Genomic DNA, 27,434 nt, shown 5'->3' on the forward strand with positions numbered 1-27,434 from the left:
AAAAAATAAAATTAAGGCGGGGCCGGACCGCCATGCTAACCGGTCGCATGCAGGAGAGGCTCCGGTGAAACCGGGCCTCTTAAGCTACTCAACGCAGACTTTCGCACAACAAACGAGCCCACGAGATACCCACGGCTGTGGGAGAGGCTGCGGACCCCGAGATCGGGAGTTCTGGTCCCAAGGAGGGAGCACGGAGCTTCGAGGGCTGCGGCCTACCCGGGAGGGGAGCCAGGTGGACGGCCGCCGCCGGGCGTCCCTTCCAGACTACCACATGCCGATTGCCTGAGTCGCTTGCTGGCCCCGTTCCCCCCCCCCTTTGGGCCGGGGGAGTCATCCCGGTCCCCACTGAGGAAAGCTTGAGCCGCATGGAGATTGAGGCGCACGGAACCCGCAAGACTCACCTCGCAAGATGGCGGCGGATCACAGCCCTGTGATACCCACTCCTACACCAGGGAGCCACGGTTGCATCATTTGCCAAGCCAAAGGGCCCCAAACAAAATATAACCGCCGGTCTGCCGCTGTTTGGGAGAGAGAAACACCTACTGCCCATAACAGATGTCCCCTGGCGAGGCCGAGTGCAAGATGGAAGCAAGTAACAGCCAAGTGGACTCACATGTGCCCTACACATGGGACAAGTGCGACTCACCGGATCACCGAGCCTGACAAGGGGAGATCTACCGCACAAAGAGTACCTGTGACCAGCAGATCTGTGACAGAGGGGAAGGAGCACTACATGCCAGCACAGAGACTATCATAACCCCATAGACTCAACAGGGGGAAACAACCTCTCGTGTACCACTTGCCACCTCACATGCTCTGAAATACACTGCAGCCATATTGTGATAACTAAAACCGTGATGCCTAACACTGATATCTAATGCTGTTGAGACTTACTCAGCTCCAGTGGTTGTATCCATACACATTCTAAGCCTCACTGCAACATCTACTTTAAGCTGTGCAATGACAGGTTAAGCCTGTCGCTGGTACACACAATGCTGTTGTGCTTAGAGTAGCATGTCTTGATTAAGCTCCATCTCTTAAAGACCCAAAGCGACATAGATATGCACTGATGTAAAAGCTTATGATTAACCGTATGTTTGACTATGCTGACACTATCTGACCCTTTAGTTTAAAATTGTATCCTTTTAATATGAAAAATATATCTTGTAAGCACAGGCAAGCGTAGTTCAGCGTGTTAATACTACTAATACTTACTTTAAGCTACTGAATCAAACTTGTTTATACATGATAGTTGCGTTGCATGCTTAAAAGCGCAAACTACTCGAGAACCTAAACAATGGCTAATATGTTACTTTAACTAAAATTGTGCCTGACAATCATTTACCACAACCTGTAATGCAAATGTTCAATATTGTACCTTGATGTCGCTGTTGTGGTGCACCAAAGCTTGTAATTACTCTTATGCACACCAAAAATAAAGAATTAAAAAAAAAAAAAAAATTAAAAAAATAATAAAAAATAAATAAAAAATATATAAACATGCGTCATTTCGTTCTAACTGTATTTTAAAATTAATATATATATATATATATATATATATATATATATTGATATCAAAGTACATGTAGAACGAAATAATTTATATATCTATATACATAAGTATATATCACTATATATATATATATATATATATATAAATAAAAAAATTATATATATATATATATATATATATATATATATATATATTTCTACGTATATATTTATGTAATAATTTTACATAATTAGGTCATTTTATTTATTACAATTTGCAGGACCTGCCTGACAACCCAGGCCGAAAGTTCAGGGAATTAAATTTTCTAGCACTATATTTAACCCTGTAACTTTCCAAGACACCATAAAACCTGTACATGGGGGTACTGTTTTACTCGGAAGACTTCGCTGAACACAAATATTAGTGTTTCAAAACAGTAAAATATATTACAACGACAATATCGTCAGTGACAGTGACATTTTTGGCATTTTTCACACACAAATGGCACTTACACTGACGATATAATTGTTGTGATACGTTTTACTGTTTTGAAACACTAATATTTGTGTTCAGCGAAGTCTCCTGAGTATAACAGTACCCCTCATTTACAGGTTTTATGGTGTTTTCAAAAGTTACAGAGTCAAATATAAGATTTGCGTTTCAGTTTTTTCACATTAAAATTCGCCAGGTTGCCTTTGAGACCGTATGGTAGCCCAGGAATGAAAATGATCCCCATGATGGCATACCATTTGCAACAGTAGACAACCCAGGGTATTGCAAATGGGGTATGTTCAGTTTTTTTTAGTAGCCACTTAGTCACAAACACTGGCCAAAATTTGCGTTCAAATTAGTTTTTTGCATTTTCAAATATTAACACTAACTTTGGCTAGTGTTTGTGACCAAGTGGCTACTAAAAAGGACTGGACATACTCCATTTGCAATACCTTGGGTTGTCTACTTTTGCAAATGGTATGCCATCATGGGGGTAATTCTCATTCCTGGGCTACCATATGGTCTCAAAGGCAACATAACCAATCTGGCGAATTTCAATGTGAAAAAACTGAAATATGTACCGTGTTTCCCCGAAAATAAGACCTACCCCGAAAATAAGCCCTAGCTGAATTTTCGGGGTGGGCTGCAATATAAGCCCTACCCCGAAAATAAGACCTAGGCATTTTACCTTTGCGGCCCGGCGGGACTTCCTTCTTCTATGAGGAGGAGGGGGAGGAGCGTTGCTGGCCGCGGCATCGCGCAGCGTGATGACGACGTGCGCAGCGTGATGACGACATGCGCAGCGCCGTCAGTCTGCCTTCATGGATCTTCAGCGGAAGGATCCATTCCAGTGGTCGGACTCTTTGAACTGTGAGTAGATACTGGTATTTTATGTCTGGGACTTAATTAATTAAAGGGGGGGGTGAATTAATTAAAGGGGGGGTGGATTAATTAAAGGGGGGATGGATTAATTAAAGGGGGGATGGATTAATTAAAGGGGGGATGGATTAATTAAAGGGGTGGTGGATTAATTAGAGGGGGGTGGATTAATTAAAGGGGTGGTGGATTAATTGGAGGGGGTGGATTTATTAAAGGGGGTGGATTAATGAGAGGGGGTGGATTAATGAGAGGGGGTGGATTAATGAGAGGGGGTGGATTAATGAGAGGGGGGGATTAATTAGATGGGGTGGATTAATTAGAGGGGGTGGATTAATTAGAGGGGGTGGATTAATTAGAGGGGGTGGATTTATTAAAGAGGGGTGGATTTATTAAAGAGGGGTGGATTAATTAGAGGGGGTGGATTTATTAAAGGAGGGGTGGATTAATTAGAGGGGGGTGGATTTATTAAAGGGGGTGTTTGACTGAAAAAAAAGATGGCCGCGGTTTTCTCTGCCACGTGGCGTTTGGCAGTACGAACGCTGGCCGCACACATAGAGGGTGAAAGTGATGCCGGCTTTGAAGTTAAGTGAGCCAGGGGTGGTCTTTGTTCGGCAGTTCCATCTGCCAATTGAAAACATAAAGAAATAGCAAGAAACAGGCAGCAATACCGAATACAAAAGTCATTTCTTCACACTGCTCCCCTATAAGTCCATAGGTCGGCATACCTGCCTGGACCCTGTAGGGTTGGCTTGGGGATGTCCGAGAAAAGTATCTTTTTAGGAGTCCAGTTCGGTCTGGAGCGACAGGCCATCCGCTTTTTGTTTGCCCGGACGGTATTGCATGGTAAAATTGTAGGGTTGGAGGGCTAGGCTCCACCATAATAGCCTGGGGTTTTCACCAGCTACCTGGTTAAGCCACACAAGGGGGTTGTGGTCGGTCATAAGGGTAAATGCCCGTCCGTACAGATAGGGCTGGAGTTTCTTGAGTGCCCACACGAGAGCTAAGCACTCTTTTTCCATGGTGGCATAGCTGACCTCTCGGGGTAAAAGTTTACGGCTGAGGTATGCCACCAGGTGTTCCATGCCGTCGGCTCCCACTTGGCTTAGCACGGCTCCCAGCCCAAACATGGAGGCATCTGTGTGGACAAGAAATTGTTTAGTGTGGTCGGGTGCTGCCAACACAGGAGCCTCACTCAATGCCGCTTTAAGCTTCTGGAAAGCGTCCGTGCACTCTGGGGTCCAGGAGACCTGTTTGGGAAGGGCCTTTTTGGTAAGGTCGGTGAGGGGTTTGGCCAGGGCGCTGTACTCTGGGACAAACTTTCTGTAATAAGCGGCCGTCCCTAAGAAGGCTAGTACCTGGGTTTTGGTATGAGGTTGGGGCCAGTTAGCTATGGCCTCTACATTAGCTGGCTCTGGACGTTGTCTACCGGAGCCCACCCTGTGGGCGAGATACTGTACCTCGGCCATGCCTACATGACATTTGTCTAGTTTCAATGTGAGCCCTGCGAGGTGAATTTGTTTGAGTACCCTGGACACGTGGCCCAGTTGGTCACCCTATGTGCGGCTGTAGATGGCAATATCATCTAGAAACGCACATGCAAAGTCCTGAAACCCCTCCAGGAGCCTATCGGCCATCCTCTGAAACGTAGTCGGGGCATTCTTCATCCAAAAGGGCATAACCTTGAATTGGTATAGCCCAAATGGGGTGACTAATGCCGACTTGGGGATGGCTGCAGGCTCCAAGGGGATCTGCCAATACCCATTGCACAGGTCCAGGGTAGTCAAGTAGTTCCCCCCCCCCCCCGCCATACGGTCTATTCTGGGCATGGGGTATGCGTCCGTTATGGTACGATCATTAAGCCTCCGATAGTCTACACAGAAGCGCGTGGTGCCGTCGCGCTTTGGTACTAGTACTATCTGGGAAGCCCAAGGACTTTGGGAGGGTTCTATAACCCCTAGTTGTAACATATCCCTTAACTCGGTGAGCATACTCTCACGCACTGCCTCAGGGATCCGATATGGTTGTTGCCGTAACTGCGTTTCTCCCTGGGTTTCCACGCGGTGTACCGCAGCGGAGGTATAGCCTGGGGTGGCTGAAAACATCTCTCGGTATCCCTGCAGCAGTTGAGTGGCCTCACCCTTCTCTACGGAGTTTAAATTTTGACCCAAGCTTACTTGGTCAATAGTACAGGGGGAGGTGTCCCTCACTATCCTCCGTGGCGGGGGCACACGCGGCGCTCACATCCTCTGTTCTCTCAAAATATGGTTTGAGCATGTTCACATGGAAAGCTTTGGTCAGCCTTTCATCCGAACATTTGCTCACAATGTAGGTAGTCTCGCTAATCCGTTCTACTACCTTAAATGGTCCCTGCCAGGCTGCTTGCAGCTTGTCTTACTTAACTGGCCTCAAAGCTAATACCTTCTGCCCTATGTCTAGTACTCTATCTCAGGCTCCCCTATTGTACCACTTCCTCTGGCTCTCCTGGGCCATCTGCAGGTTCTCCCGGACAGATTCGGTGAGAGCCCGCAGACGGTCCCGGAACTCCAGAACATACTGGACGATAGGGACTCCCCCCTCATCTGCTTTGCCCTCCCAGTGTTCCCGTACGAGATCCAGTGGGCCCCGAACTTTTCTCCCGAAAAGGAGTTCGAAGGGGGAAAACCCAGTGGATGCCTGGGGCACCTCGCAGTAGGCAAACAGAAGGTGGGGAAGGAACTTTTCCCAATTCCTGTGGGACTCTGCAAAGGTTTTTAGCATCTGTTTTAGAGTACCATTGAAACGTTCACAGAGCCCGTTAGTCTGGGGATGATAGGGGGTGCTGAACAGGGTTTTTACTCCACAGCTCTGCCACAATTGTTGTGTCAGGGTTGCCGTGAACTGAGTTCCCCGATCGGATAGGATCTCCTGGGGGAAACCTACCCGGGTGAATATTTTAATGAGGGCCTCTGCCACGGTCTCTGCCTCTATGTTTGTGAGGGCGACCGCCTCTGGGTATCTAGTGGCGTAGTCTACTACCATTCGTATAAACTTTTTGCCTGACTGACTGGGTCGGCTGAGGGGTCCTATTAAGTCCACCGCTAATCGGTGAAAGGGCTGCTCTATAATGGGCAATGGGTGGAGTTTTGCCTTCTGAAGGTCACCTCTTTTCCCTACCCTTTGACATACGTTGCATGTCCTGCAATAATACTTGAGGTCCTGTGTGACCCTAGGCCAGAAGAACGTTTGGGTTAACCTGTCCCTTGTCTTTTGACCCCTAGATGTCCTGCTAGGGGGATGTCATGACTGAGTTTTAATAACTCAGCCCGAAATTTACGGGGTACAATTAACTGTCTTTTGATGACCTGGGTGGCCCCCTGTCCCACCCCCCCCCACCCCCCCTGTCACTCTATACAGCAATCCCTTATACCACTCAAACTTTTCGTGCGGGTTGTTTCCTGGGGTAACGGCCACTGCCTTCCTATATCCCTCTAGTGTGGGGTCGGTACGCTGCTCTTGTTCAAACCCCTGGGGTGTATCCCAAAAAGGGGAAGGGGGATCAGGTAAGGGGGGTATTTCAACTCCTACCTGGTTTTCTTCAGAATGCAGTGGTGCTTCCAGTCTGGCTTGAGCTTGGGTAGTAACCGGGTATGCCTCTGCAGGGGTGTCTCGGGCTAGTTGAGAGGTTAAGCATCCAACATCATTCCCCAACAAAACCTTGGCTGGTAGCTCCTGCATAATCCCGACCTCCAGCTGTTTGGACCCCGAACCCCAATCGACAAGGACATTGGCGGTGGGCAGTTTGTGTATGGCACCCCCAGCCACCCTCACAGCTACTGTACGCCCAGTGCGGTTTTGAGCCTTGATCGTGTGAGGTTGTACCACAGTCAAAGTAGCCCCAGAGTCTCTCAGCGCCTGAGCCCCCACGCCATCTACGGTAATCCATTGGAGGTGGTGGTCCCGGTTGTCACCCCCAGCTTGCACTGGGTTGACCTCGTGTAATACACTCTACTGTTCTTCCTGGTTAGGGGCATAGGTTGTGCTTTCTTGTTGCACACAATGAGCGGCTGTCCTGGGTTGTTGCCTTTCCCAGCTTCCCCGGTTCAAGCGAGGGCACTGATTTTTATAATGTCCAGGTTGCTTGCAATAATGGCACACTGCAGGGGGTCGGGATGTTATTGCTGGGCTTGGCGAGGGGTTACTCATGGAGGTTCTAGGAGGGGTAGGGGTTGCTGGAGCCATGTAGTTAGGCTTAAAAGGTGGTCTGCTCACCCCTTGTTCCTTCCTCCTGTTATCCTGATATTCATCCGCTAACCTGGCGGCTTCCTCCACAGTTTTAGGTTTTCTATCTTTAACCCATTCTTTTAGTCCTCTGCAGTGTGATTAAAAAAATTGCTCCAATTACATTAGTTGTAAAGCATCCTCCAGGGTAGTTGCTTGGCAGCCCTTCATCCAATTACGGGCGGCCCTGTGTAGCCGAAAAGCCCATTCAGTATGGGAATCTCTCCCCGTCTTCCGCAGCTCTCTAAACTTTTTCCGGTATGCCTCCGGGGTTACAGCATATCTGGCCAACAAAATGTCTTTTATCTTTTCATAATTATGTATGTCCCCCTCAGGTACTGCTTGCAATGCCTCTGCTGCTCTACTTGCCAATTTACTGCTAATTACTGCAGCCCATTTTGTGGAGTCTAATCCCTCCAGTGCACATTGACGCTCAAAGTCCTGTAAGTAACTGTCAATTTCCATCTCATTGTCATTAAACAATTTAAATGCTGCATAATTTACCTTCTTTGGTAGGTCATTAGTACTTCCCGGGGAGTGTAGTAAATCTCCCTGTGGCGGTCTGTCTCGGTCCTCTCGCTCTTTTTGTGATTGCCTGGCTTGTGCCATGACCTGCAGAACCGCCTCTGTAGCTGGGTTGGGTCCCAATAGACTGAGCATCCATCTGATGTCCTTTTGCATCACGGTTTCTTCCTCTTGATCCATCTCTGTATTACTGGTACTGTCGCTCTGTATTAATTCTGCAATTAACGTGGCTTTCGTCTTGTTACTTGCCACTTCGCCTCGAGCTTCCAGTAAATCCTTTAGTGTGGTTCTTTTAAGTAGCTGGTACTGCTGAGCCATTCATTCCCTTGCTTGGTTTGAAATGTCCGTTCGGGATTCGAATCCCTCCGCTTGCCACCAGTTGTAAGGAAACCAAGTATAGTCAAACCTCTTTCGGTAGTTTCCTCCCGAAGCGCCAGGATCTAGTGTAAATAGACCTCCGTTCGGTAGTTCAAAGGAACGAAATCCATACGAAATACAAATAGCTTTACAAGATAATTCCCTTAATAAAGCATACGAATTCCAAATAACAGCCAGAGTCAAGGATCAGGATACAAGTAGAACTGAGCTTTATTCACACACATAGCCTTTTATGCAGGTCCCCATGCACGGTGACATTCCACAGGGAGGAGTAACATTTATCCAATCCTGTACAGTAAAAATATAAAACACACCCAACACAAACATATAATTCCTCCCCTAGCCCTGGAGATAATCAGGTCTGATACAGTAACAACCTAATTATCTCCAGGCAGAAAAATCCCTGTTTTCCCCAATTTCTGGAACACCCCTTTATACATGGGGTATCCCCACAAATCCTATAGCCCCGATCTGGGTGACCAACATATTCAAATTTCACCCAGATCGGTTCAGGGGTTCGCTAAAACCATGGAAGTCCTTTGTGACCGGTTCATCGTGGGTGGGCTGCCCAAAATAGTTCCATAAGTTTGTGTGGTTTTGCCAGTCACTTTAGAAAAAGGAGAAAAACGAATATAAATAATAACCGAATTTCCCTGGCTCTTAGCAGCGATTGTTCCCCTCATTCGTATACACAAATGTACCGAATAGCGCTCTTCTAGCTAATCGGTACATATAGTTCCAGCGTTCGTATGTTCGAGACCGGTGTTCGGGAAGTCGAGTGTCCGATTTTAGTTCCAGACACTCGACGACCAAGTCCCGCTGCCTTTGTTTGACTGAAAAAAAGATGGCCACGGTTTTCTCTGCCACGTGGCGTTTGGCAGTATGAACGCTGGTCGCACACGTAGAGGGTGAAAGTGATGCCGGTTTTGAAGTTAAGTGAGCCAGGGGTGGTCTTTGTTCGGCAGTTCCATCTGCCGATTGAAAACATAAAGAAATAGCAAGAAACAGGCAGCAATACCGAATACAAAAGTCCTTTCTTCACAGTGGGTTTTTAAATGCACACTATTGTGCCACCAGATATGAGTGGCACTGTGCACACTGGCAGAGTACACGCTGTTGGCCTGACACACAGACGCTTGCAGACAACTAACTGCTAATTAATCTATTACAGTGAAAAAAATGATTTGTTTTTAAATGCAAGCTATTGTGACACCAGATATGAGTGGTGGCACTGGGCAAGTGGGCACAGTATCCACTGTGAGCCTGACACAGAATCTGGCAGGCAGGCAGGCAACTGCAATTAGATTACACAAAAAACAATAGCAGACTGATGTTCTAGCCCTAAAAAGGGTTTTTTGGGGTGCTGTCCTTACAGCCGAGATCAGATGAGTCCTTCAGGATTGTAGTGGACACTGAATACACTAGCCTAGCTATCAATTTCCCTATCAAATGAGCAGCAGCTACACTTTCCCTCCTCTATCTAAGAATGCAGCTTCAGAATGAATCTAAAATGGATGCTGTACAGGAGGTGGGAGGTTCTGGAAGGTAGAGTCTGCTGCTGATTGGCTGGAATGTGTCTGCTGACTGTGAGGCACAGGGTCAAAGTTTAGTCAATGATGACGAATAGAGGGTGGATCGAACCGTGCATGTGTTCGCCCGCCGTGCGAACGCGAACACGCTATGTTCGCCAGGAACTATTCGCCGGCGAACAGTTGGGTGCATCACTAATTATAAATAGCCAATAAGAGGCTATAGATTAAAGATCAAATAAAGTGTATAACTTTCTACATGCTTGTTTATCAAACAACACCTTATTAAAAAGATATAAAAACTATAAAGTCATATTGTATTATTATAGTGCACAAGGTGCTAATTTACACCATATCCTAAAGATATTGAAAATTACAGTTATTTTATATATTGGAGACTAAAAAACTAAGGGAACTACCACATTTATAATAGAATTCCCATGACAGCCTGGAAAGCCCATACTTGATGTACATCTAAAAGAATAATCACCAGCACCAACACCACATATTGAAGATAATCTGTAAAGATAAAATAAAGTATTTAATATGACATAATTAAAAACAAATTTAAATAAATCTATATTAACAGATTGAGGTCATATTTATGATTAAGTCCCTTAGGAGCCATGGTATCAAGTTCTTTTATCCAATGAGCTTCTCTAAATAACAACCTTTTCTGTCTATATCCGTGTCTGAATTTTTCTTCAACGTGTTTAATGATTTGAGGGGATTGGTAATTCTAGAATTTTAGTTCTAATCGTTGATTTGTGTTTTGAAAATCTTGCTTTCATTTTTGACCCACATATAATAATCAGCACAGACATTTTAAAGTGTAGACCACATTTGTAGTGTTACATGTAACAAATTGTTTGACAAAGTACTTTTTTCTTTGTGGGGATGGTAGAACGTAGATCTTTTAATCATGGAATTGCAACACACACAATTATAGCATGGAAAATTTCCATTTTTATTTGGACTTGTCTTATGGGATATTGGTAGTTCGGCTTTAAACAACTTATGCGAATGGATGGAGCTCGTTTGTGAATGAGCATTGGTTTCTTTTTAAACTTAATTATCTCAGGATGGCAATCTGCCCTCAGCCATCAGGCCTCAGCCCTCTAGTGTCTATTAACTTCATTTAATTATTTTTCATTTCAATTTATTGAGAGATATATTCAAAAAAATTGTAGTGCTTATTTTGGCGCTCATGCTCGGTAATGTTTGGCCATGGTGAGAAACTGGCTGATTAACTCTTAGACTCAGCGTACACTGATACTTTGTTGCAGTATACAGTGCCTTGCAAAAGTATTCACCCCCTTGGCATTTTTCATGTTTTGTTGCCTCACAACCTGGAATTAACCTGGATTGTTTTGAGGATTTGCATCATTTAATTTACAGAACATGCCCACAACTTTGAAGATGTTTTTTTTTTATTGTGAAGTAAACAACAAATAGGACAAAATAACAGAAAAAGTCAGTGTGCATAACTATTCACTCCCCTAAAGTCAATACTTTGTAGAGCCGCCTTTTGTGGCAATAACTGCTCCAAGTCACTTTGGATAAGTCTCTATCTTACCACCAGGATTTTTGCCCATTCATCCTTGCAAAACTGCTCCAGCTCCTTCAAGTTGGATGGTTTGCGCTTGTGAACAGCAATCTTTAAGTCTGGACACAAATTTTCTATTGGATTGAGGTCTGGGCTTTGACTAGGCCATTCCAACACATTTACATGTTTCCCCTTAAACCACCCAAGTGTTGCTTTAGCAGTGTGATTGGGGTCATTGTCCTAGCCTCAAATCACGCACAGAGTGGTACAGGTTTTGCTCAAGAATATCCCTGTATTTAGCACCATCCATCTTTAACTCAACTCTGACCAGTTCCCAGTCCTGGCTGCTGAAAAACATGGGGATGGTGTTCTTTGGGTGATGTGATGTGTTGGGTTTGTGCCAGACATAGTGTTTTCTTTGATGGACGAAAAGTTAAATTTTAGTCTCATCAGACCAGAGCATCTTACTCCATACATTTTGGGAGTCTCCCAAATGCCTTTTCGTAAACTCAAAACGTGCCATTTTGTTTTTTTGCTGAAAGTAATGGCTTTCTTCTGGCCACTCTGCCACAAACCCAACTCTATGGAGCATACGGCTTATTGTCGTCCTATGTAAAGATACTCCAGTCTCTGCTGTGGAACTCCTGCAGGGTTACCTTAGGTATCTGTGCTGCCTCTCTGATTAATGCCCTCCTTGCCTGGTCTGTGAGTTTTGGTGGGCGGCCGACTCTGGGCAGGTTTGCTGTTGTGCCATGTTCTTTCCATTTGGTTATGATAGATTTGATGGTGCTCCTGGGGATCATTAAAGATTTGGATATTGTGACGGACCCTCCGTCAATCGATGCTCCTAGTGCTTACCAAGGACCATCAGCACCGCACCAGACACCATAAGCACTGCAGATCCCACGAACCTCCGCAGCTTGGTTGAGGTCATGCTGTCCTCTACCCACCCTGTACCTATGACGTGAATATAGCCCAGGGGAGTATACAGAGTGTGGTGAAACCAACCTCGCCACTGGGCATTGGAGAAGCCTGTTGGCACACCTCCTGCCTGCTGACTATGGCCCCTGGGAGATTTGACCCTTAAGGACACATGACATGTCATGATTCCCTTTTATTCCAGAAGTTTGGTCCTTAAGGGGTTAAATACAGTATTTGGGCATATTGTATTTTATTATGCTGCTGCTGGCCCTTTAAGTACTATCTTGGGACAGACTATGACTTTTGGGAACAATGCCCCTTTAAGACTATGGCCCTTGGAAGATATTGCCTGTTAAAGAACATTTTAGCAGATTGGATTTTAAAAGACTTGCTGCCGGGGGCGTGTCCGAGCAGCGCATGTGAGCGGACGTGTGGGACGAGAGCTCTCCCGGACAGCGGCTTTCACAGCCTGATATAGCCGATAACCCGACCTGCAAATGAGCCGAGAATTGAGGGGACATAACACACTCCAGCATGGCGTCGAAATCAGCGAAAAAATTCAAGCAAAAGACGCTGAATTCGCACTTTGAATTGCTCCAAACACTGGAACAGGGAGACCAAGATGGCGCCGATGGGCCTAACTCTCCGGCACAAAACTCTGACATGGGGGAACATGCAGCAGATCACGCTGACCACTCCAACCCAGCAACAGACCTCTGGGTGAGGACAATAATGCAAGAGCTGAAAGCATCATCCAAAGCAGACATCAAACAAATGACTGCAGAAATAAAAGCTGACATCAATAATATAGGTGAAAGAACCGCCAAGCTTGAAGAGCGCACTGATGAACTCCTAGACGCTCATAATTCCATGGCTGTGGCCTACTCCTCGCTCAAACTAAAACTACAAACACTGGAAGAGAGAGTAACAGACCATGAGGATAGGAGCAGGAGGAATAATGTTCACATTAGAGGAATCCCTGAAGCAATGCAGAGCTCTGATCTGCCTAGGTATGTGCAGGACCTATTCAAATCCCTAATACCCTCTTTGAACAACCTGGACCTCATGCTAGACAGAACACACAGACTTCCTAAACCTAAACACCTGCCTCCAGACGCAACTAGAGACGTAATCACCAGAATCCATTTTTACACTGTAAAAGATAGGATTATGCAAGCCTCCAGAAATCTGACACAAATGGCCGGAATCCTACCAGCACATCAAAATCTTCACGGATTTATCCTCCGCCACTATGCTTAAACGGCGCACCTTTGCACCCATAACCACAGCACTGAGGAATGCTAACATCCCCTATAAATGGGGCTTTCCCACCAAACTACTAGTGAAGAGGAATGGGGTGGATAGAGCTATCACCGACCTAATGGAAGGCAAACGTCTCCTGCAGGAATGGCAAGTACCGCTTCCCTCTACTGGTGTGGACCAACCGACCTCCACCTCCAACCCAACGCTGAAATCTCTGGCCAGGGACTGGTCACAGGCCCGTAAGACCCACCGGCCTTCAGCGAACTCTGGTGCCTCAGTTACCTGATCTTGCTTAACGGTCATGAAGACGAGAATTCTCGGAGACGGTCGTAACATCTAGGCCTGTTGTAATATAATGTATTGATTTATAGTGTGCCAGATGCATACTGATTAGATCTCACTATGACTGTTTTATATGAATACCCCTTGATCTCCCCCCCCCCCTGTTTAATGGCTAATTCAATGTCAAATTACTTAGCTGTTCCAGGCGAACTGTGACCCGTTCCTTGCTAACTTTACTTTGTTAACTAATTTGCTAGACTGTATAACCTTTATGCAAATGTCTCAAATATATCACCCCCAAGGCCTACTACTGGCCATGTTTATCCGTTGCTATGGGCAGCTGAATGTCACTCTCTGTGACATACGGAATGTTGTAAATAGTTTTTCCCCAGTTTTCCCTATTCCCAATGCAGCGGGCATGTTGGATGCAGATTATGGGTTGGCCACGAGTGATACGATACCACTGGTGGGTGTACACGGGTCCAGTAGGATAGCCTTTTGGCTGGAATCAAGAAAAGGGTTAGGAAGGGCAGAGAACCCATACCCTCACGGTAGCGCACTCTATACCCGACCTAATGTCAATTAAAATATTATCTTTAAATGCCAAGGGGCTTAATTCTCCGAATAAAAGGAGACTAGCCTTAAATGAAGCCAAAAAGAGTCGAGCCCTCATAGCATATTATCAAGAAACACATTTCACCTGGAGGGGCAGACCGAAGTTTACCTCTAAGGACTACCCTCACGACGTCCACACTTGCTACACAACTAAGAAACGAGGTGTTTTCATTAGTACGCAAGATCAGTGACAAAAAGGGACGATACTTAATTTTACAATGCCTTATCAACAATAATCCCTACACCTTAATTAATGTGTATAGTCCTAATGATAACCAACATGATTTCCTGCTTACGATTTTAGCACTTGCAGATGTATACAAGTATGGGGAGATCATTCTGGGCGGTGACACTAACTTTCTGATTGACAGTAACATGGACTCCTCATCCACAGCTAATATTTCAGCGACCTCTCTCGCACAGAGAGCGGCACTAACGTCTAAGATATGCGACACCCTATCCTCCCATCAGCTGGTAGACCCCTGGCGCATTCAGCACCCCACAGAGGTCGATTTCACCTGCCACACAGCTGCGCACAACAGTTACTCTTGCATAGATAGGTTTCTAGCCCGGCCACCTACCTACCTAATATAGAAGAAACTGCCATTGGGCTGATTTCGTGGTCGGACCATGCGCCCATCACGATGCGCCTGAGAGCACCCTTTCCCAGCAAAGGTACTGGTTCCTGGAGGCTAAACGAGACGCTTCTATCAGACCCCACCGTTATTGCACAAATAACTGTAGACCTTACTATTTTCTAGAGAACACCACTAGAGACCTCTGTAGACCAAATCTGGTTAGCGCACAAAGCATGCATCCGAGGCAGTTTCATAAAACAGGCAAGCCGAGCAAAAAAGCTAAGGACCGCAGAATACAACTCCCTCATATCTGAAATTGCTCAATTAACGCACTCTAACAAACACAGCCCCAATCCCGTGACGCACACACATCTCCTACAGTTACAATCCAGACTTAGAAATTTGGAGATGGCCAAAACGACCTATGCTCTCCGTAAAGTTAAGCACAACTTTTTTGCCAATGGGAAAAGAGCGGGTGCAAAACTGGCTGCGCAGCTTAAACATAGAATGGCGGCCTCAAGAATAGCCTATCTGGAAGATGGGAAAGGAGATCGCATAATAGACCCGCAGTGAATAGTATCTAAATTTGCAAACTATTACGGAGACCTATATAACTTAGCAAACGACCCAACCGTCACTACCCCGAATCCACAAACCATAAGTGACTTCTTAGGAGACTTGGACCTGCCCGGCTTGACTGACGAGGACAGAGAAACATTACAAAGCCCATTCACCCTGGAGGAACTGACTGATACCATATCCCACCTCCCTGCTCACAAATCACCAGGCCCAGACGGCCTCCCCAACGCATACTATCATACCTTTGCCTCTCTTATTTCTCCACACCTCCTAGAGGTCCTGAATGAGAGTTCGCAAAGTGGCATTTTACCGAAGGAGATGCTTTTAGCCCATATCTCTACCCTCCCGAAGCCAGGGAAACCCCGACGCTATGTCAAAACTTTAGACCTATATCCCTACTTAACAGTGATGCCAAAATCTACGCGAAACTTATACATAATGACCAGTCAGGCTTTGTGAAGGGGCGACAGGGCTAGGATAACACCAGAAAGATTCTTAACATACTGGACGCCATACATAGACAGGGATCGGAGGGCCTATTCTTGGCGCTGGACGCAGAGAAGGCCTTTGATCGCCTAAATTGGACATACATGATCGAAGTCCTGAAAATTTTAATTTCCTGGGAGCGTCATAACAAGCATTATGACCCTGTACAGTGCCCCAGCAGCCAGGGTGTCCCACAATGGCTTTTTATCCCAACCGTTCACAATCACAAACGGTACCAGGCAGGGGTGTCCACTCTCTCCTCCTCTACCCCTCTATCTCTAGAACCCCTGGCACACAAGATCCGTGCCCATCCTGACATCCATGGTATAGACATACACGGCAGAACGTATAGCCTAGCACTTTTTGCTGATGATATTTTCACAACCCTCTCTAAACCACAACAATCTTTGCCTCCACTTATGACTCTATTAAAAATATTTGGAGACATTTCCCATTACCGTTTAAATCAAGATAAAACCCAAGCGTTACCTATAGGCCTGCCGAAAATAACGGTAGACTCCCTACGCGGCGACTTCCACTTTGATTGGAGGTCGACGTCCATTATGTATTTGGGGATGAAGATAGCGTCCTCAATAAACAACACAATTACACTTAACTACAACTCCCTAGTTCTAGTGTGCAAGACTGAATTGAACAAATGCAAACATGTCATGCTCTCATGGCTGGGCAAAATCAATGCGTACAAAATGATGATCCTTCCCCGTATCCTATACTTCTTCAGAATGTTACCCTTGAAACTCCCCACCCAATACTTTAAAGACCTACAGAAACTCTGTAATGCATTTATCTGGGCAGGTAAAAAGCCTAGGGTGCCGATACGACTCCTTCAACTCGCACCCAGAATGGGAGGGGTGGGTCTACCGAACATCGGACAGTACTATAAAGCTGCGGCATTGACTGGTGGCGTCCTCCTCCATGCCCAGCCCAATCTCTTGCAATGGACTGACATGGAGACAGCGCAAAGTCCAAACTTACCCATCATTGACTACATGTGGACACCTCGACAACTTAGGGCACGAAGGCCCACGCTCTTTCCGACTACCCATCCCATACCATAAACACATGGGACAGTTTCCTCTCGAGCCTAGGCCACCAAGACAAATTCCACCCTAGGGCACCCATTTCGATTGTTAAAACGGTGTCCCAAGACATCCCACTATTACTCTGGTCCACTGCCGGGATCACCCACATATATCAGCTGATGAGGGAGAAAGAAATAACCCCCTTCCCCGAACTGCAGACCCGTTAGCAACTGCCAAACCGAGCCATTTTTTCCTACCTGCAATTGAAGAGTATCCTCTGCATATATGCCACAGAGTCACACTACACCTGACCCCAACTGGGCTGCCCCTACCCTGCTCTTGGACAGGTGTTGGTCCGCACCAACAAAACCAAAAACTCTGTCACTGTGCTATAGGATAGGGTAGGGCATGGCAGGAGATCGCACCCACAGCACCCCTGTCCTACAGAGCCCAGTGGGAGGCAGACTGCGATGAAACACTGACACATAGCGACTGGTTACATGCCCTGAATGGGCTCTCCAGGTGGACCCGCTGCTACTCTCACGTAGAAGCGCATAGGAAACTTCTGTACCGATGGTACATGACCCCACAGCGTCTCCATCGCATATTCCCCAACACCCCGCCTACCTGTTGGAGATGTAGCAATGCCCTAGGTACATTGAAGCATATTTGGTGGTCCTGCGAGGCTATCCGACCCCTATGGACACAATCTCGCACCATACTAAACAAACTGGAAATCCCAGACTTTCCCCTAACCCCCACGGTGTGCCTACTTTTACTCCTGCTCTCGCAGTTAAGCCCAGGTGAAAAACAAATTACAGTATTAACATTGATGGCAGCAAGGAGCCTCTTAGCACAGGGCTGGAAATCCCAACAATGCCCATCCATGTCTCAATTACGAGATAAGTTGGATCAATTTTGTACCTACGAAAAGCTATCCCTAACAGCATGATCCAAACAAAGATTTGACACCACATGGCATGTGTGGGAGACTACATATCGAAACACTCAAGACCCAACATGCACACCAACTCCTACAGGACCATGATCCAGTAAAACCCCAAAACACGCACCACACCACACTCTTCAGCTCCAACAAGCCCACTTTGTTGTCTGTCTTTAGCCACATCCATCAACCCCTGCTAGTTAACCTTGTCAATGATGCCCCAACTATTCCAAGTTTTAATCTCCTGCAGGAGAACACCTGAACCTTCCCTTCTTAGCGGAACCACACTCGTACCGATAGGAAATTCACCTGGTTACCCTCTCTTATAGAGCAAGATAGCATACTGGCGGACACCGCCACTACCTGGTTGAGAGAAGGGGAACTGTTTTGCTGTTAACTATTGATTACATCAAGTACGACTGCATTTAGATTGTTATATTGTAACCGCTAACGATGGTGATGTCTACCACACTTATCAGTGTATCTTGGTAATACCTTTGTGAAACATGTAATCATTGTTACCCTCCCCCTATTCTTCCTTTCTGTATCCCTATTATTTGAAAATACAATAAAAACTAAATGTGAAAAAAAAAAGACTTGCTGCCCCTTTAAATTGTATTGGGCCAGTTCTGCAGCTTTAAATTGGCACTTCGGATGCAGCCAAAGTGCCGAAGTAGTCGAAGTGGCTGCCATTCGACAAAGGAACATGTGGCGGTGGCCATCTTTGTTCATTCGAACGAGGTCAGCGGTATGTGTAGCCAAATCCATGGAACTGAGATCGGCTACACATTTCAACGAACACCGCTGACCCTTACCTTCTCCTACACTCAGTTTTCAGCTGCAGAGACTAAGTCTCGTTCGGCAGTTTGAACTCACTGCTATACTAAGCTAAATGCACGAATGGCCCCGTTCGTGAATTCGAATGGGACTTAGTCATTTTTTCAGTGTGAAATTGACCGACCGCACAGTCCAAATCTATGGAACTGTTTTGGGCAGGAAAATGTGCCTGCGGTCGGTCATAAAGGACTTCCAGCTAACTTTTGAACTAATGGAAGGATTTGCATGATTTTTGAATATATTTCAAGTACGCTGATTAATAATATGTAATTTTTATGAAGATTGGATGTATATTTTTAAAGTTATAGTACATATATAAAAACTGTATTTTTCCTGCTTGTGATAATTATGTTAACCCATTATGTACCATAATTATATCGCAGGCAGAGGGGGGGATTTTGTGTGTAATTGCTGGGAGTGTTTTCTGTAAGGTACGTGTGTTATTGGTTGTTCTGTAAAACCCTGTGGGCAGTACTAAGTTTGTGGATTGGGAATAAAAGAAGCTGTATGTGACAGTACAGTCAGTTCTGCTTGACCTCAAAACAAAGTGTCATCTCGTCATTGGGGGAATTGGATTGTATCCTGATTGCCAGGAATGTAAGCTGATTGTATGCTTTTCCTGTTCAGCTGTTTACAGCATTCAAATGCTTGAGAGCATTTGTATGCTTCTCCGGTTCGGTGGTTGTGGTGTCTGCTGCAGTGCTTGGAGTCCTCAGGAAGCGCTAGGAGCATCCTTCAACGGAGGTACCCAGTCGGGGTGCCCGTCGATCCATTACACAGAGTATAACAATCCCCAGGTGTAGATGCAACCTTTTTCCCTACACATGAGACGAGACTCTATGTTGAGGGTAAAACAGGATCTCAGCAGTCTGAGGGTTTATTGTCTCTTTTATACGGGTTTTTCCACATGGTTACTATCCATATGGACCTTGTGGAGCACAGGACACAGTCATCAAGCCAATCAAAACAGTCTTGTACAGTTAGACACTGCCAGATAATGTACACAACCCCTCCCCTCTGCCTGTGAAACAATTAGCAAACACAATGGACTAACTCAATTACCCACAGGCAGAAAACACAAAACACAGAAAACACCCCAGAACACCACATATCCCCACATACCCCCAGCTTGGTTATGAGCGCTCAATATGTCCAATGTTAAAAGTGCCCTGTAGTACAAGGAAGGATGGGGTCAGACAATAGCAAGGGCTGATGAGAGATTGAGGAACTACAAAACAGCCAGTTTCAACTGGTCTGGCAGTGTCCTTGGGATAACGCCCTGCTGGAGAACTATAGGACAGGAAAAAGGGGGAGGGGAAGAGGCACGTTTTCCCATGGAAGTCACTTTTTAACATGTCTTTTATTTGGGCAAAAGGCTGGCAAACAGGCCCCTCCAAAACCCAGTGGTGAGGTTATTTTTGCCACATATCTCCCACTTCCAGGGCAGACTAACCAGGTACCTGACCCCACGCCGGTCAGTACCTGAGTTAGTCTGGCATCCCACCCACAACCAAATACTGGACCTGGTGAATTTGGTAGCCTGTCTCTGTCCAGTGGGCTCACCAAGGTTGTGTTGGTAGCTGGTACTCCTGGTCTCTGTGTTGCTCTCTGGCATGGAGTGGGGGTTACTTTGTGGGCAGAGATCAGCGGTACTCTGCTCTGGTGCCAGCGCTTTAGCTGGGTAAACCGGTGTGAAGTCCTGCCCTGTAACAAAGGGGTAAACCGGTGTGAAGTCCTGCCCTGTAACAAAGGGACAGCGGCCAGAGGCCAGATGCGCTCTGGCCGGATGCCAGCGCTTCTGCTGGGGTAGCCTGTAGGGAGTCATGCTCTGGACAAGAGGATCGGGGGGGCAGAGGGCACTCTGCCCAGATGCCAGCTCTTCCGCTGGGGAGGGTCAGGGAATCTTACCCCCAGGACCTGGTTTCGGATCTGCTGTGGAGAGGAGGGATCGCTTACCTCCTCCTCCTGGCATTCCTGCGGTGTTGGTTGGGGATCTGGACCGGCCGTCCAGCATCCCTGTAGGTCTGGTGCAGAGACCACGGTCCCATCTGCACCATTGGGGTTATGGGTGCTGTCCGCCTGTGGTTGGGGACCAGCTGTCTCCTCAATCTGCAAGGTACACTGCCACTGGGGAGGGAGGACGATGCTCTCCTCTCCCTGTGCCTCTGTCTGCTGCTCAGGAGAGAGATTGGTTGTCTCCTCTTCCTGCAAGGTACACTGCCGCTGGGGAGGGAGGACAATGCTTTCCACTCCCTGTAACTCACCCTAACGCTGGGGAGGGATGACGATGCTCTCCTCTCTCTGTAACTCTGTCTACCGCTCTGTCTCCTCTCCCTGCGAGGTACACTGCAAGGTACACTGCCGCTGGGGAGAGAGACCGGTTGTCTCCTCTCCCTGCAAAATATACTGCCGTTGGGGAGCAGGAATGACTGTCCCTAATCCTTGAAACTCCAACTGTCATTGGGGATCTGGGCCGACTGCCCAGCATCCCTGTAGGGCCGATGGAGAGACCTTGGTCCAATCTACACCTGCCATATGGGGTTCCCCCCAGGACCAGTCTATCAGGTCCACTACCTCTGTAGCTGGTAGTGAAGTACGGGGTACCTCAGCCGGGTCTTCCTCACTGCAGGGATTTAAGTCTGGGACTGTCACCCAACTCTCCTGCAGGGTATTCTGAATTGAGCGGAGCAGATGTCGGTAGTCGAATGGCGAACGCGAACTTCCGCAAATGTTCGCGAACCGGGCGAACCGCCATAGACTTCAATGGGCAGGCAAATTTTAAAACCCACAGGGACTCTTTCTGGCCACAATAGTGATGGAAAAGTTGTTTCAAGGGGACTAACACCTGGACTGTGGCATGCCAGAGGGGGATCCATGGCAAAACTCCCATGGAAAATTACATAGTTGATGCAGAGTCTGGTTTTAAACCATAAAGGGCATAAATCACCTAACATTCCTAAATTGTTTGGAATAACGTGCTTTAAAACATCAGGTATGATGTTGTATCAATCAGGTAGTGTAAGGGTTACGCCCGCTTCACAGTGACAGACCAAACTCCCCGTTTAACGCACTGCAAACAACAGCAAACAGTCCATTTGCACAACCGCAAACTCCCCATTTGCACATGTTTTAGTGTCACTAGATTTGCCAAGTCTGGTCTCACCTCGTTGGGGTCAGTCCAATCTTGCATACCCTCCCTGAAGTAATAGATCTCACAAAATTGGGTCTCCGTTGTTTCCGCCCGAACTCCGGTTCTGTGAAAGCCTCCCACAACAGGCCAAGGCCATCGTAATAATACCCCTCCGGGTTGTCGTGCTCCACCGTCTAGGGTGTATGCCGAGCTGTATAGCACCAGAGTGCCTGGTAGGCATCCTCTAGCCACAGCTCCTGCCATTCCTGGTGCTCGAACTCCTTCACCCACGCCTCCAGGGGCTGTTCTCCCAGGAGGGGCATCCACAGGGCCAGTTGCGTCTGCCACCACTGCTCCTCAGTGAGGAGAGATTGAGGAGGGACAAAGCAGCCAGTTTCAACTGGTCTGGCAGTGTCCCTGGGACACGGCCGGCGCTACCATAAGGCGGCCCAGGCGGACGCCTTAGGGCGCACCAGCCCTGGGGGGCGCAACATCAGGCTGACCGGAAGGAGGGAAGCGCACTGCGCTCCCCTCCAGCCGGTTACTATTTGTAGCGTGGCCGAGCGCAGCCCAGAGATTCCCGCCTGCAGAGCCCAGCCTCGGCCCGCCCACCTCCTACACTGGTGTCTTCCGACTGCCGCAGGCTGTGTGGAACATCATATCCCTGCTCCCTGTGTACCACACAGCGCGGCTGCCGCCCAGTGACGGGGCTGGGCTGCAGGACGGGACTCCACAGAGCATGCACCCCAGGGATCAGATTGAACTGATGTATGTATGTATGTATGTATGTATGTATGTATGTCTCTGTATGTATGTCACTATATGTCTATGTATGTATGTCTGTCTCTGTATGTCTCTGTATATATGTACGTCTCTGTCTGTATGTATGTCTCTGTTTGTATGTATGTCTGTCTGTATGTCTTTGTTTGTATGTCTGTCTGTCTGTATGTCCGTCTCTGTATGTCTCTGTATGTATGTATGTATGTATGTATGTATCTATATGTATGCATGCATGTATGTTTGTCTCTGAATGTCTGTACATATGTCTCTGTATGCATGTGTGTAACTGTGTGCCTTTATGTCTCTGTATGTACGGATGTATGTATGTGTCTGTGTGTATCTGTATGTCTTTGTATGCATGTTTCTGTATGTATGTATGTGTCTGTATGACGGTTTGCCTCTGTATGTATGTATGTATGTTTCTGTATGCCTGTATGTCTCTGTATGTATGTTTCTGTATGCATGTATGTCTCTGTATGTACATATGTATGTGTATGTATGCCTGTATATATGTATGTGTCTGTATGGCGGTATGTCTCTGTATGAATGTATGTATGTATGCCTGCATGTTTCTGTATGCCTGTATGTCTCTGTATGTATGTACGTATGTATGTGCCTGTATGTCTTTGTATGTATCTTTCTGTATGTCTTTGTATGTATGTTTCTGTATGTATGTGTCTGTATGACGGTATGCCTCTGTATGTATGCCTGTCTTTATATGCCTTCATGTCTCTGTATGCATGTATGTCTTTGCCTGTATGTCTCTGACTGTATGATTCTGTGTCTGTATGTCTCTGTATGATTATTTCTGGGTTTGTATGACAGTGTACCTGTATGATTTTGACTGTGTGACTGAAAAATTATGGCTGTGGCTTGGGAGGAAATACACACAGGTGAAAATGCATTTTTTTATTTTATTTTTAAAGGAGGGTAAGAGTGCCAAAAAGCATCTTCGCCTGTGTAACTAAAAATCCTAGCACCGGCCCTGCCCTGGGACAGAGCCAGATTAAGAGCCCAGTGGGCCTGGTGCTGAAAATTATGATTGGCCTAATTACAGAATCTTATTGACAAAAACACTAAATCACTCCCAAGTGTCATGTATATGATGGAGATGGTGCTGGAGGGAAAGAAAACAGCAGATAAAAAAAAAAAAAAACCCTATGCTAATCTCTCTCTAATTTATGTTTTCATCTTTTAAGTAAATCCATAACCCCTAACAGCAGTGTCCAGTGAAGCAGTAAGTCAATGGGCATGGTAAATGGGTGTGCCACTGACACAAATCACTTAACCTGCCAAAAGGGGTGAACATGCCCAAAAAGGAGGCATGTCTGCCCAAAGAAATGGAAGGCCAGCCTGGCATGAATGCATGTCAGGCTGCCTGCCAATCATGCAAGCTGGACAACTACTATGCAGACAGCACCTTGAGTTTGGCATAAATGTGTCTAATGATGCGCGTGCTCAACACTTTCTAAGGACTGGTCCACTTGTCTCCTTACCTTCTTACTAGCAGGCAGAAGCTCCTGGTATATAGTCTGGGACAGAGAAAAGCTGTATGTAGTGAGTGGTGAGTGTAGAAGAAAGGAAACATGCCAAAGTGTTAGAGACCAAATTCAGCATTATCTTAACTAAATTTCATTGTCAGTCAGGGCACACAAGTTTTGTTCCAAAACATCCCTCTTAAGTTTCAATACTTAAGCAAGAGTAGTTAGGGTTGCCACTTTTCTTGGAAAAACATACCAGCCTTACTAATTTGCATAATTAATTATGTATGGGTGACATCACATTATGTAAATCACAAGGAGTGACATAAGAGAAAATGCTGTAAAATCACTAAAAAACTACTTAAAGTTTGATTCTGCTTCCAGTGTCTCCCTGTCTTTCAGTGTCTCAAGTCTCCAACTGTCTCAGTGTCCCTATGTATCAGTTTCCCCATGTCTCCCATTGTCCCCATGTCGCCCAGTGTCCCAGTGCCCCCATGTCTCACAGTGTCCTTATATATAACAGTGTCTCAGTGCCCTATGTCTCCCAGTGTTTCATAGTGTTAAGTCCCCAGGTCTCCCAGTGACCCTATGTATCATAGTGTTCCTATGTTTCACAGTGTCTCAATGCCCCATGTCTCCCAGTGACCTCTTGTGTCTCCATGTCGCCCAGTGTCCCCATTTCTCCCAGGGTCCCCATGTCAGTAAGACACTAGGAACAAAGAGACTTGGGAACACTGTGTGGCATGGGGACACTGAGACAGGGGGCATTGGGAGACCTGGGGTCACTGAGAGAAATTTGGACATTGAGTCACTTGGGGCACTGGGAGACATCAGGAAACTGAGACACTAGGGATACATGGGTACACTTGAAGACATGTGGAAACTGATACACAGGGACACTGGCTGGGAAACATGGGGACAATGGGAGACATGGGGACACGCTGTCCCTAGTGTTTCAGCGTCCTCATGTCTCTGTGTCTCTGTGTCCCCACGTGTCTGTGTCATAATGTCTCCCAATGTCCCTTAGTGTCTCAATGTCCCCATTTCTCCCAGTGCCCCATGTCTCCTTGGTGCCTTTCCCCCCCATCTCTTTCTACCCTGAGCTGTAGACTGTCTCTGCAGGCTGGGAGTTGCTTTCTGGAATTTCTGTGGCTGCTCCCCTCCGGATCAGTGAGTAGAGAAAGGCAGGGAGGGATATGCTGGAACTTCCTATACCTGCCTCCCTCCACACACAGCGACCCCCACTGGCCAGTGATGCTATTGCATCGTAATCTCTGTTTATACTGAGAAAAATACCAGCATTTGTATTGTCAGTATGACTGCAATATCGGCACCGGCCAGGAAGTCTCAAATTACTGGCTGTGTCAGTGAAATACCAGTCAGATGGAAACCCTAAGAGTAGTGTGTAAAAAAAAAAAAAAAGATTTTTTTTAATTTTATTTTATTTTTTAATCAATGGGCCTATTTCATGGGCATGGGCCTGGAGCTGCAGCTCCATCAGCCCCTATGTTAATCCGGCCCTGCCCTGGGAAAACGCCCTGCTGGAGAACAAGAGGATAGGAAAAGGGGGAGGGGAATAGGCACATTTTCCTATGGAAGTCACTTTTTAACATGTCTTTTTGCAGGGCCCATGGTCTTTTGGCAAAAGGCTGGCAAAGAGGCCACTCCAAAACCCAGTGGCGAGGTTATTTTCGCCATAGATATTTTTCTGACTTGTACTTCTCAATAACATCGTCCCTTACTTGTTTGGAGAGTTTCTTGGTCTTCATGGCAGTGTTTGGTTAGTGGTGCCTCTTGCTTAGGTGCCTCTGGGGCCTTTCAAAAAAGGTGTGTATATGTAATGACAGATCATGTGGCACTTAGATTGCACACAGGTGGACATAATTTCACTAATTATGTTACTTCTGAGGGTAATTGGTTGCACCAAAGATTTTTATGGGCTTCATAACAAAGGGGTGAATACTAGTGATGTCACGAACATAAAATTTTCGGTTCGCGAATGGCGAACGCGAACTTCCGCAAATGTTCGCGAACGGGCGAACCGGGCGAACCGCCATAGACTTCAATGGGCAGGCGAATTTTAAAACCCACAGGGACTCTTTCTGGCCACAATAGTGATGGAAAAGTTGTTTCAAGGGGACTAACACCTGGACTGTGGCATGCCAGAGGGGGATCCATGGCAAAACTCCCATGGAAAATTACACAATTGATGCAGAGTCTGGTTTTAATCCATAAAGGGCAGAAATCACCTAACATTCCTAAATTGTTTGGAATAACGTGCTTTAAAACATCAGGTATGATGTTGTATCGATCAGGTAGTGTAAGGGTTACGCCCGCTTCACAGTGACAGACCAAACTCCCCGTTTAACGCAATGCAAACTACAGCAAACAGTCCATTTGCACAACCGCAAACTCCCCATTTGCACATGTTTTAGTGCAAACTAGTCTAACTACTAATATAGTTGAAACATGCTACTTTTATTCATGCCAGACAACCATGCAGGCCAGACTAACAAACATGCCAGGGCCAATCATAGTTAACCACCTCAGATAGTAATATGGCTCCCTCTATATACAGAGTAACATGGCTCCACTCTATATACAGTGTAACATGGCTCCCTCTATATACAGTGTAACATGGCTCCCTCTATATACAGAGTAACATGGCTCCCTCTATATACAGAGTAACATGGCTCCCTCTATATACAGAGTAACATGGCTTCTCTCTATATGCCGTGTAAACATGGCTCCCTCTATATACAGAGTAACATGGCTCCCTCTATATACAGAGTGACATGGCTCCTCTCTATATACAGAGTAACATGGCTCCCTCTATATACAGTGTAAACATGGCTCCTCTCTATATACAGAGTAACATGGCTCCCCTCTATATACAGAGTAACATGGCTCCCTCTATATACAGTGTAAACATGGCTCCCTCTATATACAGAGTAACATGGCTCCTGAGCTGCGGGTGGGGCCCTATAAAAGAATAATGGGGGGGACCTACTGTCCTCCCCCCCACCCCCACCCCTGAGCGGCGGGTGGGGGTCCTAAGTTACAATAAGAGGGGGGGACCTACTGTCCTCGCCCCGGCCCCCACCCCTGAGCTGCGGGTTGGGTCCCTAAACAACAATAAGGGGGGGACCTACTGCCCCCCCCCCCGGCCCCCACCCCTGAGCGGCGGGTGGGGGCCCTAAATGAAAATCCCCCCTCCCCCATCAAAGGTGTGACTAGGGGCTTGAGCCCAAGCCCTTAGTCACACACCTAAATAAAAAAGCCCATACCTACCCCCCTCACCCTAAAAAATAGTGAGGGGGGAATAAAATTACTACCCTGTAAAGTAAAATTCAACTTACTATTCAACGTCTTATTTTTTCTAAAATCTTAATTTT

Source organism: Pelobates fuscus, chromosome 2 (assembly GCF_036172605.1).
Source record: "Pelobates fuscus isolate aPelFus1 chromosome 2, aPelFus1.pri, whole genome shotgun sequence".
Classification (NCBI taxonomy): Eukaryota; Metazoa; Chordata; class Amphibia; order Anura; family Pelobatidae; genus Pelobates; species Pelobates fuscus.